At 43.1% G+C, this 16017-nt stretch overlaps 1 protein-coding gene across 4 annotated transcripts in view; it reads left to right on the top strand.

Moving 5' to 3' along the window:
* TAFA2 (TAFA chemokine like family member 2) overlaps window positions 1–16017 on the top strand; it is a 343128-nt gene that overhangs the window by 265715 nt on the left and 61396 nt on the right. For all 4 annotated transcript variants that reach the window (XM_075857009.1, XM_075857010.1, XM_075857011.1 and 1 more), the window contains one exon: window positions 11280–11334. The gene's annotated coding sequence lies outside the window, so the exon portion shown is untranslated. The remainder of the gene's footprint in view (window positions 1–11279; window positions 11335–16017) is intronic.

Consider the following 16017-nt stretch of genomic DNA (forward strand, 5'->3'; position numbering starts at 1 on the left):
ACTTACCCTGCTTTCCGGATTCCCGCATCATGCTGTGCCGGAGGTCTCGTGTTTTGTGCCTCGCGGGGGATCGAAGCCTCACGGGAGTGAGTATCGTCAGCACTTGCGACCTGGCTAAAGATTGGACCTGTACCTCTGCTCCTCTTGGTGACCTGACCTGGTTCTGCTGAACACTTCTGAGGGGTGAGACCCGCTACGTCTGAAGCCATCTGAGTCCAGTCTTCCTCTCCAGCGGCCATCTTGGATATACCATCTGTGGCCCAGTTACAGCTACCTCTGAGGAGGACGGAGCTTGCTGCTGCTGCTGGCTTAAACCTAGGCATAGACAGATCTGGTGCCCATGTCCTTGCACGGAATGGTGAGAGACGGACTTCTGTGAAGTTGTGCAGCTGTGTGAGGAGGTAATCATATTTCTACTCTGGCTTTGTAAATCCAATACCTCCTTCCCGCATTTTTCTCAAATTGCATTTGTGAATTCCACAACTTACTTCTGATGCGAATGCTACCTTGGAGGAAGAAGTGGCTTGTCTTTACAAGAAAGTTTTAGACCTGGAAGATCGTTCCTGCAGGTATAATGTACGTATTAGAGGAATCCCTGAGTCGGTCACTCCAGATCTCCTCTCTCAATTTCTTGTGGATTTGATGTCAATGGTAATAGCTGAAAGATCCACTATGGACCTTCTGATTGATAGAATTCATCGAATTCCTAAATCACGTCATATTGCAGCTCATCTTCCCAGAGATACGATTGCCTGCATTCATTTATTTTCGATGAAGGATGAATATTTTAAAGCGCTCAAATCCTCTCCTGACTTACCAGAACGTTTTAAAGATATTTCTCTGTATCCTGATTTGTCGGCTGCTACTATGTTGAGGTGCAAGGAATATTCTCCAATGACTAAAATTTTATGAGACAAGAGCATTCTGTACAAGTGGGGTTTACCGGTGAAGCTCATTATTTCCAGAAATGGTACTCAACATGTTTGTATGTCTCCAGATGCGCTGAAGGATGAAACGCGTAGCGCTTACATATCAATTCAATCTTTTATTAAAGATGAATTTTTGTTCATATTACTAGCAGCGCCATTGTGGTCCCTTTTTTCCTATTTTTTCCTACCTATTCATCATTGGCATCTCCTTTTGGTCGTTGCATACGGGAAAGGGCAGCAGCTTTTCTTGTTATACATTGTACTTCCACACCAAAGTGTTGTACCTGCCAGTACTTACACTTATAAGGTGAGCACGAATTTGGTTTCTTGCTCTCTTATATTACTATGTTAATCTGCACTATGTGGTGCCGTGTTTCTTTTTCTCTGTTTTAGTTCTATGGAAGGAAGCTTTTAAGTCTAATTGTACAGGAATCTCACATATCTTCAAGAGACTTACGTTTGTTTCACAATAAGAAATTTCCACATGTGTTCTTTGCATCTAACGATGTTAAGAAGGCAGGTGTCATCATAGCTGTAAAAGAGACTGTAATATTTAAATCTCTTACTTCCTACTCTGACCCGCAAGGTTGGTACATAATTCTAGTTTGCAAACTTAATAACGTGGTTTATACCTTGGTTTCTTTATATGCTCCGAATGAAAGACAAATCCCATTTATTGAAAAAGTATTAGCTAAAGCTTCATTGTTTCGGAAGGGAGGTTTGATCTTATGTGTAGATTATAATGTAGTATGTAACTCTGCATTAGGTCGTTCTGTAGGATCCCATAGATTATCCCCAGATTTACAGTCTTTAATTTCTGAGGAGGACCTACATGTTATTTGGAGATACCAACATGCATCCGAGAGGGACTACACGTTTTATTCTTCCCCTCATAAAATGTATTCTAGGATTGATTTCTTCCTTGTGGATAGACCAGTTTTGTTAAATTATCACTCAATGAAAATTGGTCTTCTGACATGGTCAGATCATGCTCCAATTGAAGTCTTACTTTCTGACAATGTTAATACCTCACAGGGTACTTCTTGGAGACGCAACTCTTTTCTTTTAAAATCCTCTTTACTTCAATCCTGCATAGGAAATGCCCTGAAGGAATTCTTTGCGATTAACATTAACACAGTTTTGTCTCCTGAGATCCTCTGGTGTGCTCATAAGGCCTATGTCAGAGGTTTATTTATTCAAACTGCTTCTAAAGCAAAAAGAGAAAGGAATAAAACCTTAGATTCCCTTCTCACCAAGATTAAATCCTTAGAATCACAACTAAAATCTCACCCCAGACGAGAGTTGAGAGTACAAAGGGATAAATTACGTTTACATAATCTCTTTCTACATGAAAACACTCTGAAAAGATTAAATTGGAATTTTTATGTCCGAGGGGATAGACGGAGCAAAGTTTTAGCAAATCATGTCAAACAACATATAGCAAAAAACAAAATTTCCTTCTTATATATCCCTGGGTGGGTCAAAGATCTATGATCCTCAGAAAATCACGGAGGCTTTTGCGGCATATTATAGCTCATTATATAATCTTAAAGACGATCTCTCCCTTCCAGCGGTTTCCAGAGATAAGGTAGATGCTTTTCTGAAGAACCTAAATCTCCCCACTCTTTCGGACTCCCAACTGTCTCAATTGAATATCTCTTTTTCCCTGGATGAAATTCGTAGAATCATTCTTCAATCTAAACAAAATAAATCCCCGGAACCTGAGGGTTTGCATAATGAATATTATAAGACTGTTTCTGACATCTCACTTCCTCATTTACAACACACTTTTATGAGTATGGCATCTAACCTGAAACCTCTTCCAGAGTTGTTACAGGCTACTATAGCCACTTTGCCAAAACCTGGCAAAACTCCATACACACCTGCTAATTTTTGCCCCATATCTCTTTTAAATTGTGATATTTAGCTTTATGCTTAAGTTTTAGCTTCTAGATGGAAGGATTGTCTGCCTTCTTTGATCGCATTAGATCAGGTGGGATTTGTGAAAGGTTGTCAAGCAAGAGATGGCACTCGTAGGATCTTGGACCTAATACAAATAGCTCACACCTCGAATCCCACTGTATTTATTTCCAACGATGCTGAAAAAAACATTTGACAGGGTTAACTGGAGTTATTTGGAGGGTTTACTAGACAAATTTGGATTTAACTCTTTCATAGAAAATGCTGTTCTCCCTCTGTATTCCTTGCCATCAGCTAGGGTCCTTTCCTCTGGATTTACTTCAAAATCTTTTGATACTACTAATGGTACCCATCAGGGATGCCCTTTATCCCCTCTAATATTTGTTTTATATATGAAACCCCTTGTGGAAACTATTCGAAATGCTCAAAAAGTGGCAGGTATTAAAGTAGGAAAATCAGAACATAAAATTGGCCTGTACGCAGATGATGTTATCTTGTCTTGTACATTGCATTTGACATCATTAAATGTGATTCTGCACATTATCTCACAATTTTCCAGTATTTCATATTATAAGCTTAATGTCTCTATGTCCCTGATGTTATAAATTAATGCTGACCCACTGCTTAAATCTAATTTGGCAACATCGCGACTTGCTTGGGCTACCTCTTGTCTCGCTTATTTAGGCATAAAGCTCTTTAATACTCCCTTCCAAGTAATATCTAAAAATTATATGGAGCTTTTAGCCTGTTTAAAATAAGAATGTGACAGATTGGACAAATTTCACTTGTCTTGGATTGTCAGGATTAATTTAGTTAAAATGTTGTTGCTACCCAGATATCTTTATCTGTGCAGAACAATACCTTATCTTATTCCCAAACCTGTTACTTCAGATACAAAAACCGTTTCTTAGTTTTATGTGGAACTACAAATGGGCTCGAGTAGCGAAACACCTGCACTTCCGTAAGGTTAGGGAGGGAGGCTTGGGAGTTCCGGGGTAGTGGCTTACAATATAGAATCCATTATGGATCAAATATATTCATTATGGAGTTCTCAATCTGTTAATCTATGGTCCTAACTAGAAAATGAAGTGCTGCCTAATCTCCAGATGAGGTCAATATTGGCTGCCTTGTATCTGGGAACTCCTATGGCAAAATTACCTTTTGCAATCCATGTTTGACTCGTTGAAAACATGGAAACTCTATGCATGCAAGTTTAACTGGGTACACATACCCCTAGAGCATATCCCTTTACAAACTATATCACTCTTCTCGCCTCACATACCTGTAGCTCTCTGGCAACAAGCAGGGATAGAGTCCATCTCGGCTTTTTATGATAAAGGGGTTATTCAAATCTTTGGGAAGTTAGCTGAAAAATTTGATTTATCTCGTGTTCTCCCTTTTCATTATTTTCAAATGAGGCATTTATTACAAACTTTGACCTTTCCTTCAAAACCGGATCCACTCTCTGCTTTTCATAAATTTTTATTGCATTGGGCTGGTTTTCATAAAGGTCTCTCTCGTATTTATGTTCTTCTGTTGTCTAAAGATAGTACTGATAAAACTTCTCATATGGTAAAGTGGGAACGAGAGCTGGGAGTTTCCTTCTCTTTAGATCAGTGTTAAAGGCGTCTAAATGGATATTTCAACATACTAAATGTATTAATCATTTAGAACTTACTCGTAAACTCCACCTCAGATGGTATCTGACTCCATCAAAACTCTCACATCTCTTTGATGGGGCATCTAATATTTGTTGGAGGGGATGTGGCCATGTTGGGTCTGCTCTACTTATGTGGTGGTCTTGTCCTACGGTTATACCTTTATGGACAGAAGTGTTTCAGTTGATATCCAAGATTTCTGGTGTTCCTATATCCGCTAGTTCAGAATTGTCCGTTTTAGCCATAGGCCTGGAGACTATTCCTACGATGTTTAGATTAATCCATCCTCCTATTTATTAACCATTTAGACTTTCCATTGCCAGATCTTGGAAATTTCCCACCTCTCCACACATTTCTGAAATTTTGAGGAGGGTCAATAGTAATTATCATCATGAAAGTATACTTATACAATCTGTTAATTCACATAGGATAATTATGAAATCCTGGCAACCCTGGAGTAGCTCCCAATACTTTCTTTAAATACAGACTAATGTTTTCCTTGTCCTTTCAAGATACCTTTGTTTACCTTTGTCTTTGAATTTGGCACAGTGTATTCACAATTTTTTTTGTCCTCGATGATCTCGAACTGTTTAGAGTTCATCAATTTGTCTCTTTATTGTTTGTCGAAAAACTTTGAAATTTCAATAAAAATCTATTGTTAAAAATAAATAAATTACAACTCGTTCTGTTGATGGGAAAAAAAGTAAAAAAGTTATGGCATATGGAAGGCAAGGAGGAAAAAACAAACTTTTTTAAAATGCTGCCGCGGGAAGGGGATGATGTTTTTTTTTTTTAATGCCATCCTACAAAAGGGACCAATGTAACTGTAAAAGCCTACTATGCCTGTAATTGTAAAAAATTAATCTATATAATAAAAATGTCCGTGTGGCAAGGTATGTGTGGGACAAATTTCTTGCATGGTGAAATCACATCCCAATGAACATCGATCTTCAATTAGGACTTTTGAACAAAAAATGAAAGAAAGAGATATGGCATAGAGTCTTCGATTTAAAATAAATGGTTAATATTGGAAATAGTTGAAAGAGTAGACTTTGAAGTAGAAATCCAGTTGTTTCAGAGAGAAGTATATTGGTTTTATACTTTGGATTAATCAAATGATGTAAATGAAAATTGCAGTCTTGGCATATTCATATATTCTGTCTATATGGACGTGCGATTTGCACATAAAAGATATACCGATTGTTTAATAGACTAAGGGAGGTATTATAGAGGACCTGTTCCCTCTCCTGACATGTCTATTTTACTATATACTTGTTTTCCCCATTAAATAACAATTCTGGAAAATATTTTCTTAGGTCTGCACTGTCATTCTTCTGTTATTCCTCCTAGAAATGTATGAATAAATTAAGAACTGGGTGTTACTATTCTCTTTGTTAAAGAGGTGTATCCCTAAACCTTCTCACTTTGGCCTCACTCTTTGGACTTTATAAGTCTGTGTAGGGACACACCCCCAACCTTTAACATCCAGTTATTAATTTATTCATAAATGTCTAGGAGGAATAACAGAGGAACGGCACAATGTAGAGTTCTAAGAAAGGATGCTCCAAAATGATTTCATGGGAATTTTTTTTTTAATCTTTTAATAAAACAGACATGTCAGGAGAGGTGACAAGTCCTCTTTAAGTTGGGATTTATACTAATAAAAACTACTTAGAATGTGAAATGGTACAGAATTGTTCTATTTAAACTCAATACTGAATACTTTCTTGCAACAATGAGGCAGATTCATCAATACTTTCTTAAATTTTGACAGCTTAAAACGAAATCGGGCAGGCAGAAGATGCGCCAAATTTATCTAAGTGTCGCACGCTGTGTAACAGATCGTGCCAGGCATGTTAGACACTTTTCTTTACGCCACCCCTTGGCTGACTTACTTTACTCCATTATTTTGCTCTGAAATTCTGGTGCACATCATTAATAAATCTGGCGCATTTTAGTACTCCACTTAGCCAATCCTCCATCTAATGAGTCGCAAAAAGAGTCTAAAACACATAAGTTTGGAGCACGCCATGTGCGCCAGATTTTTGGCACGGTTTGAGTCAGACTTCTGGCTCATTTGGCTCAGTTAATCTGCCCACATGTATTTCTAACAAGGATAGGTTCTCACTTACTGTTTGCATGCATAATGGTCTCACAGCTTCACTGTGCCCATATCTCCTTGGCTCTTACCCTAGCACTAGACTGTACATGATGGGGCAGATTTATTATTACTGACTTAAATTTAAGCAGCTTAAAACTAGACCAGGCAGACAAAAAATGCACTACATGTATCTCATTGGCGCACACTGTGTAATAGATTTGGTGCATCTTGTTAGACATATTAACACTTATCTCTTCTTTACAAAACCTTTTGGTTGGCTTTCTTTAGTTCAGTATTTTGGGCCAAAATCAAGGTGCTTGCTATTAATAAATCTGGGGCATTTTAGGACTCCACTTAGCCATGCCCCTTTTTCTGGACACTTTTCAATACTGTCTAGTGCAATGCAAAAAGTGTCTAAAACACAAAATAAATCTGGGACATGGCATGTGCACCAGATGTTTGCCACATTTAGAGACAGAATTCTTTCATATTTGGCTTAGTAAATCTGCCCCAATATGTCTACTAGTTCTTAAAGTTTATGTATAATTCAGGGGCGGACATACCGCATGTGCAGCCGGTGCAGCTGCACAAGGGCCCCGCGTGGGAAGGGGGCCCGTTCCTCTGCTGGCCGACTCAGTTCTCAGCTGCGCGATGCTGAGGACTGAGACAGAGGCCCGTGGACCACTGGCGTAGCTATAGGGGTCGCAGCGGTCGCAATTGCGACCGGGCCCCGAAGCCAGGGGGGCCCACGGCCCCCCGCACCACATCAATAAAAAGTTACTATAGTAACTCGGGCCGCGGGCCCCTGTTACTATAGTAACATACTTTACTTACCTTCCTGGTTCCGGATCGCAGCGGAGGTCCTGACGTCAGGCGCTGTGCGCAGCACATGACGTCACAGCGCTATGCGCCGCGCACAGCATCGAGACGACAGAACTCCCGCCGCGGCCGAAGAGGAAGGTAAGATAGCCCTGACTGGCGGGGTCCGACTCCTGGGACCCGCCAATCAGCTGTTTTGAAGGGGCCGCAGCACTCGTACGAGAGCTGCTCCCCTTCATTCCTGTCACTTCATTCCGGTCACACTGTGAATCGGTTTCGGCGATTCACAGTGTGGGCGAGTAGTGAAATGAAGGGGAAGCAGCTCTCGTACGAGTGCTGCGGCCCCTTCAAAACAGCTGATTTGCGGGTCCCGGGCGACACATCAGCTATTGATGGCCTATCCTGAGGATAGGCCATCAATGTTTAGGGACTGCACAACCCCTAAGCCTACGATGTAGCAGGCTTAGGGGGCCCATGAGACAGGATCACAGATTGTGTGATGCTGTCTGCTGGGCCCTGTATCTAAGCCAATCACATGGTAGGCTTAGATACATGGCCCATGCGTGATCCTGTCTGCTGGGCCCTGTATCTAAGCCTACCACACTGTAGGTTTAGATACAGGGCCCCAGCACACAGTAATCTTATACTGTATAAGATTACTGTCTGCTGGACCCTGTATCTAAGCCTACCTTGTGGTAGGCTTAGATACAGGGTCCCACAGACAGTATCACACATGGGCCCTGTATCTAAGCCTTAGGGTATGTGCACAGACACTAATTACGTCCGTAAGTGACGGATGTATTTCGGCCGCAAGTACCGGACCGAACACACTGCAGGGAGCCGGGCTCCTAGCGTCGTACTTATGTACGACGCTAGGAGTCCCTGCCTCGCTGTGGGACAACTGTCCTGTACTGTAATCATGTTTTCAGTACCGGACAGTTGTCCGGCAGCGAGGCAGGGACTCCTAGCGTCGTACATAACTATGATGCTAGGAGCCCGGCTCCCTGCAGTGTGTTCGGTCCGGTACTTGCGGCCGAAATACGTCCGTCAATTCCGGACGTAATTAGTGTGTGTGCACATACCCTAACACATGTGTTACTAATCATTTTTTGTGTGTTTTCTTACAGGTTCGGTCGTTGGACTACGGCGGATTCCAGGACTACTTCGATGACAGCTTTTTTTTTTATTAATAAAATGGTTAATGAGGGTTGTGTTTTTTTTTTTTATTTCAATAAAATATTTTTTCTATGTCTTTGTGGTTTTTTTTAAACTATATTACTACCGCCTTAGTAATGGCCGCCGGCTGATTGACAGCATCCATTGCTAAGGCAGGGCTTAGTGTTAGCCGGTGCAGAGGCTAACACTAACCCCCTTTATTACCCCGGTACCCACCGCCACCAGGGGTGCTGGGAAGAGCCGGGTACGATCCAGTACCTGACCATCTGTAGTGATGGTCGGCCACTGGGGTGGCCGCAGGCTGGTATTATCAGGAGGGGAAAGGCCAGATACAGTGGCCCTTCCTACCCTGGTGATGCTAGGCTGCTGCTGCTTTATTGTATCTGGCTGGTTATGAAAATGGGGACGCCACGTCATTTAAAAAATAATTGGAAAGAACGATGTCGGGTCCCCCCCAATTTTCATAACCAGCCAGATACAACACAGCAGCAGCAGGCAGCATTACAAGGGTGGGAAGGGCCACTGTTTTTGGCCTTCCCCAGCCTAATACTACCAGCCTGCGGCCACCCCGGTGCCTGCCCGTCACTACAGCTGGTCGGGTACTGGTTTGTACCCGGCTCTTCCCAGTACCCCTGGTGGCGGTGGGTACCGGGGTAATAATGGGGGTTAGTGTAGACTCTGCACCGGCTAACATTAAGCCTCGCCTTAGTAATGGAGGTTGTCAATCAGCCAGCGGCCATTACTAAGGCGGTGATAATAAAGTTTAAAAAGATACAAGCACATAGAAATTTTTTTTATTGAAATAAAAACACAACCCTCATTAACCATTTTATTGAGAATAAAAAAAACGCCGTCATTGAAGTCCTCGTATCCGAAGTCCAACAACCGAACCTGTAAAAAAAACACAAACACACAAAAATAATCAGTAACACATAAAGAAGCAAAATTATTATTCTTACCTTTCCTGGGTCCAGCGCTGGAGCCGCAATGTCAGCGAGCTGGGCCCTGTATCTAATCCTATCATGTGTGATACAGTCTGCTGAGCTGTGTATCTAATCCAATCATGTATGATACTGTGCTGGGCCCTATATCTAATCCGATCATGTGTGATACTGTCTGCTGAGCCACTGTATCTAATCCTATCATGTGTGATACTGTCTGCTGAGCCACTGTATCTAATCCTATAATGTGTGGTACTGTCTGCTGAGCCACTGTATCTAATCCTATCATGTGTGATACTGTCTGCTGAGCCACTGTATCTAATCCTATCATGTGTGGTACTGTCTGCTGAGCCACTGTATCTAATCCTATCATGTGTGGTACTGTCTGCTGAGCCACTGTATCTAATCCTATCATGTGTGATACTGTCTGCTGGGCCACTGTATCTAATCCTATCATGTGTGATACTGTCTGCTGAGCTGTGTATCTAATCCTATCATGTGTGATACTGCCTTCTGAGCCACTGTATCTAATCCTATCATGTGTGATACTGTCTGCTCAGCCACTGTATCTAATCCTATCCATAGTTTATAGGGTCGTAGTGCTATAGATATGCTATGCTGTCTCCTATACACACACTTTTTTTTGGGGCGGACACATATGTATTGGGGCTATTTCCCGGACATTTTAAGCCCTGAGGGTATGTTCACACGGCAGCGTCTGTTACGGCTGAAATTACTGTGCTGTTTTCAGGAGAAAACAGCACCGTAATTTCAGCCGTAATGGCATGTGCAGGCGTCTTTTGCTGCGTCCACTACGGAAGTAATTGAAGCTGGTTTTCCATGGAGTCCATGGAAAACGGCTCCATTTACATCTGAAGAAGTGACAGGCAGTTTTTTACGCGCCGCCTTTCGACAGCGGCGCGTAAAAAAAAATGACCATCGGCACAGAACATCGTAAGACCCATTCAAATGAATGGGCAGATGTTTTCCGACGCTTTTGAGCCGCATTTTCGGATGTAATTCAATGCTAAAACGTCCAAATTACGTCCGTAAATAGTGTGTGTGTGAACCCAGCCTTAGTGACGCCCCGGCTGCTAGTGCTGCATTGTTGGGTCACTTAGGAGACCCAGCGATGCAGCTGAAAGCGGACCGTCGGCCATGAGAAGTTTGCGGGGTGGGGGGGGGGGGGCCCTGGCACATTATCTGCACAGGGGCCTTTTGCAGTCTGTGTCCGCCACTGGTATAATTATGTACTTTTGATACACTGTTTTTATGAGGTTCATCAGTAACTTACTGATCAGGTGTTTAGCTATCATGTGACGATGGCTATTTAACCTGGAACACTGTGCAAGCTTGAAAAAGGGGTTGGTCCACCCAAACATTGCATCGGAGTGTTCCTACGCTTGTTCCTCTTTAGTAGGATATCCACGTGGATTTATGGCGTTATGGATTATTTGAATTAATTTCTGCAAACCAATATGGAACTATGTCACTATGGGTGAATATTGTAAGACATACAATGTATGTATACAATGTATGCATTCAGTTCTGTTATAAAGTTACACTTTCACTGAAATAGGTGATACTATTACATATTTAAGGATCTAATAATAGTGGTGGTGGTTGGGTCACTCTACATGTGATGGTCATGTTTGCCCTGACAGCTTTCTACAGTTTAACATTATAGTGTTTTTGTACATTAAAAACACTGACAATTTCTCAATTTATTTTACAGATGTTATACTGTATTCTTGCGTGCCTGGGGGGAATCTGGATTTTGAATGAAGGAGGTGAGTCTATTTTAAAATTTTGATAGGAATTGTTTGATTGACAAAGTGTTACAAATCTGTTCTGTAATAATTCTGTTAAGGTGCAGAAATAATTGAAATCCTTTTACAGAAAAATCTATACAATCTCCAGTTCTAGACCATGGTTGTCTGTGATTTATTATAAATTCCCATTTACACTATGTATAGCAACCCTCTTTTCTAAGAAGTCCTCCCCTCTAGAAAAAAAAAATTCACTGCAATTTTTGGGTAATCATGACAATTTCGAGGTTTTTACTGGATTGAACTGGAAACTTCTACTACTTTTAATCATGAGTAATATATAATTTAATGATGGCACAATCCAACCTGCAAACTGCATTCGAAACAATGTTTCAGTTTAATAGTACAGTCACAAGTATATTTCACAAAATAGATTATAGATGGAAATACAGATGTAGCCAAGTTTATAACTTTTTTGCAGCCTGATCACACAACAAAAGCCAATGAAAAGCCATTGAAAAAGTCAAGTTAAAGTTTCTTGACGCTGTGTATTTAGCTACATCTGTACTGTACATGTGTTTTGAACATTACAGTAAAAATTATACATGGGACATTCTCCTGTCTTTTACTTTTGTGTTCTATTAAAGTGACCCTCCAATCCCCAGACAACATTTTAAATATGATGGGGTATGTGGAGTAATATTACCTGGTGTCTTCCAGTTGTGCTGTGGATCCGCCCTCTGCCGTGGATCCCTATCCCCACCGTGCTGTCCCAAAATGGCTGCAGCGCTTCTTAGACTACGAGTTTGAGATACTCCCATATTTCTCGTATTGTCCAGAGCTGCTTATGTGATTAGTTCTGTCCAATCTGTGAACAGAGGGAGTGTCTTAGACTTAGTCTTAGAGGTGGCCATTTTGTGACAACACAGAGGGGACCCTAAAATGTCAGATTCACGGCAGAGGGGCACAACTGGTGGGCACTAGATAATATTATTCCATAGACCCCATTACATTTATAATTTTGTCCTGAAGGGTCGCTTTAACCAGTTTTCATTTTTAAAAACTCTAAGGGCATGACCACACGTGGCGGATTTCCTCCGCAACTGTCCGCATCAATGCCGCACAGAATCTGCGTTGCAGATTCTGCTGCGGATCTGCACAAAATGTGCAGTAAATTGATGCGGACTAGCTGCTGCGGACTGCGGGAAAAGTGCTTCCCTTCTCCCCATCAGTGCAGGATAGAGAGAAGGGACAGCACTTTCCCTAGTGAAAGTAAACGAATTTCATACTTACCGGCCGTTGTCTTGGTGACGCGTCCCTCTTTCGGCATCCAGCTCGACCTCCCTGGATGACGCGCCAGTCCATGTGACCGCTGCAGCCTGTGCTTGGCCTGTGATTGGCTGCAGCCGTCACTTAGACTGAAACGTCATCCTGGGAAGCTGGACTGGAGACAGAAGCAGGGAGTTCTCGGTAAGTATGAACTTCTATTTTTTTACAGGTTGATGTATATTGTGATCGGTAGTCACTGTCCAGGGTGCAGAAACAGTTACTGCCGATCGCTTAACTCTTTCAGCACCCTGGACAGTGACTATTTACAGACGTCTCCTAGCAACGCTCCCGTCATTACGGGAGCCCAATTGACTTCCTCAGTCTGGCTGTAGACCTAGAAATACATAGGTCCAGCCAGAATGAAGAAATGTCATGGCAAAAAAGCAAGACGCATCCGCAGCACACATAACATGTGCATGACAGCTGCGGACTTCATTGCGGAACTTAGAATCTCCATTGAAGTCAATGGAGAAATTCCGCCATGAGTCCGCCACTGCTCCGCAACAGACAGAGCATGCTGCGGACACCAAATTCCGCTCCGCAGCCTATGCTCCGCAGCGGAATGTTACGCATCGTCTAAACGAACACTTCTAAATAGAAGTGGAAGTCAATGCAGAAACGGCTCCGCTGCGGATTAACGCTGCGGAGTGTCCGCAGCGGAATTTAAGTGAAATTCCGCCACGTGTGAACCCAGCCTTACACTTATGTACAGTATTAACATAAAAACAACTATGTATGACATACTTTCCCAATACACCATATACCCTAGACCTCTGACTGCCTAGTCTCTATACTTTTGTGCGCTCTTGTGTGATCAGATGATAGTGATCTATAAATGATGGGTCATTTAGTGGTCGGTTAAAACAGTTATATTTTAGGCACCATCAAGGGTCCAGTGCTATTTGAAAGAACAGACCTATTTTTTCAAGTTTTATTTTAAGTTATTATTTATACATTTCTCCAAAACAATAATATACAATTAAGTATACAAAAATATACATGTAATATATATCCGATGACTCGCTATGCAAAAATCAAAGACATGACATAATGGGAATATAGCATAACAGTATACAGTCCAGTATACATTTTAGCGGATTCAATGCGCTGGATAACTGTAAACTATTACTGTTTCCCCTTGACTTAGCGAGAAATTATTTCCACACCGATGCGTCCTCCTCATCCAGGGTTGAACCTAGCCCCTTTGCTGCCTGAGGCGAACTATAGAAAGGCGTCCCCCCCCCCCACAAAACTATTCAAGTAACCATAGCCGGACGTTCTGACTTTATGCTGAGTTCAGCGGCCCAGCGCGGATGGCATGATACAGTGACGAAATCGCGCTAGGCCGCTGATACATACAGCCCCCCCCTGTAGTGAACGCCATACAGCCCCCCCTGTAGAGAACACCATACAACCCGCCCGTAGAGAACGCCATACAGCCCCCCCTGTAGAGAACACCATACAGCCCCCCTATATAGAACGCCATACAGCCCCCTGTAGATAACGCCATACAGCCCCCCCGTAGATAACGCCATACAGCCCCCCTTGTAGAGAACGCCATACAGCCCCCCTGCAGGGAACGCCATACAGCCCCCCCCCTGCAGGGAACACCATACAGCCCCCCTGTAGGGAACGCGATACAGCCCCCCCCTTGTAGGGAACGCCATACAGCCCCCCCTTGTAGGGAACGCCATACAGCCCTCCCCTGAAGGTAACGCCATACAGCCCCCCTCCCAAAAAAATCTGACCTATAGTGTATCCTACTAAAAGACATGTATCCCCTCTCCACAGGATAGGGGATACATGTGTGATCGCTGGAATTGATAAGGAGAAGTTCTCCATGACTAACCTCTGACTTCCGGTGTCTGCGCAGCTCAATAAAAATGAAAGGAGCGCTGGTCACGCATGAGCACAAGCGCGACCGGCGCTCCATTCATTTCTACGGAGCTGCCGACACAGACCCCGGAAGTCCGAGGTTTGTGATGGAGAACTTCAGGGGACTTTCGGTCCCCCGTTCTCCTTATCGCTGCCAGCGATCACACATGTATCCCCTATCCTGTGGATAGGGGATGCATGTCTTTTGTTTAATGGCAGAGCGGGGAGGTACCTCGATGCTCTGCCGTAGTGTTCAGTGGCGTCGCGCTGTAGCAGCCATAGCGGCTGCTAGCAGAGCCTCCGGCCATGGTGGGGGCCCATGCCGGCAGGCGACAGGGCCCCCTCATGCAGCGGGCCCCATAGCAGCCGCTACGGCTGCTATGGCGGTAGTTATGCCACTGATGGGAGCCGACCCTATGCCCTGAGTAGGGACGTCACGATACCAGAATTTGGACTTCGATACCGATACTTCGTTTAGTATTTCTATACCAATTCGATACTTTGCCAACAGTAATAAAAAAAAATAGTTCTTCCATTTTCTGATGTGAGGCGCGAGGTGCGATGATGAATTTAACCTCCATGTGCCTCACATTAATAGTAATTAACCCCATCATGTTTCTCAGTCATAATGGGTTAATGTGTAAGGTACATGATGGGGTTAATTACTATTAATGAGAGGCACATGGAGGTTAAATTCATCATCGCACCTCGCGCCCCACAATAAGTGATAGAAAGCAGTTTTTATTTTATTTTTTTTACAACGTACAATGTTGTGCAGGTTATTACGGACGCGCCAATATCGAATATGTGTATGTTTTATGTAGTGAGACTTATTTTAATGTTTATTGTGTGTATTTTTATTTTATTTAACATTACGTTATGTTTTTACTTTATTTTTTAAACCTTAATGTACTTGCATATATCTATATTACAGTACGTTAGCCTGTGTACTGATTGTACACAGGCAGGCAGTTAGGACATACCTAAGTATGCCCTAACAACAGGAAATATGGTGTCCTTCAATGGGTCCTTCAATGGACCGTGGGCTGTCTGCCCATATATGGTATGTCCCTCAATTGCGTCACAGGAATTCCCTGTGACGCGATCCAGGGACATCCCCCTTCTCATTTTCCCCTTAATGCTGCAGTCCGCTGTGATCGCAGCGTTCACGGGAATAACGGCAGAGATGAGAGGCTTCACTGATCTCCGCCAGCGGGGCTGCGGCTGTGTAATACAGCCATTGCTCCGCTCCTGACAGGAAGTGCATGCGCGGTCAGCATGCGGTGATGCGGCCGGCGCTGCACTAATGAGTGGCGGTTCAGGCACTGAACACAGAACATGGGGGTGTTTTGCAGTGTGCCCGCCATGTTCTGTCTTCCGTGCCGCAGCTCATTAGTGCAGTGCCGGCCGCATCACATCATCCTGACCCCGTGCACTTGCTGTCAGGACTCAGGAGCGCGGCAATGACTATCACACGGCCGCAGCTCCGCTATCATACAT

Source organism: Rhinoderma darwinii, chromosome 3, assembly GCF_050947455.1.
Source record: "Rhinoderma darwinii isolate aRhiDar2 chromosome 3, aRhiDar2.hap1, whole genome shotgun sequence".
NCBI classification, from domain to species: Eukaryota; Metazoa; Chordata; class Amphibia; order Anura; family Rhinodermatidae; genus Rhinoderma; species Rhinoderma darwinii.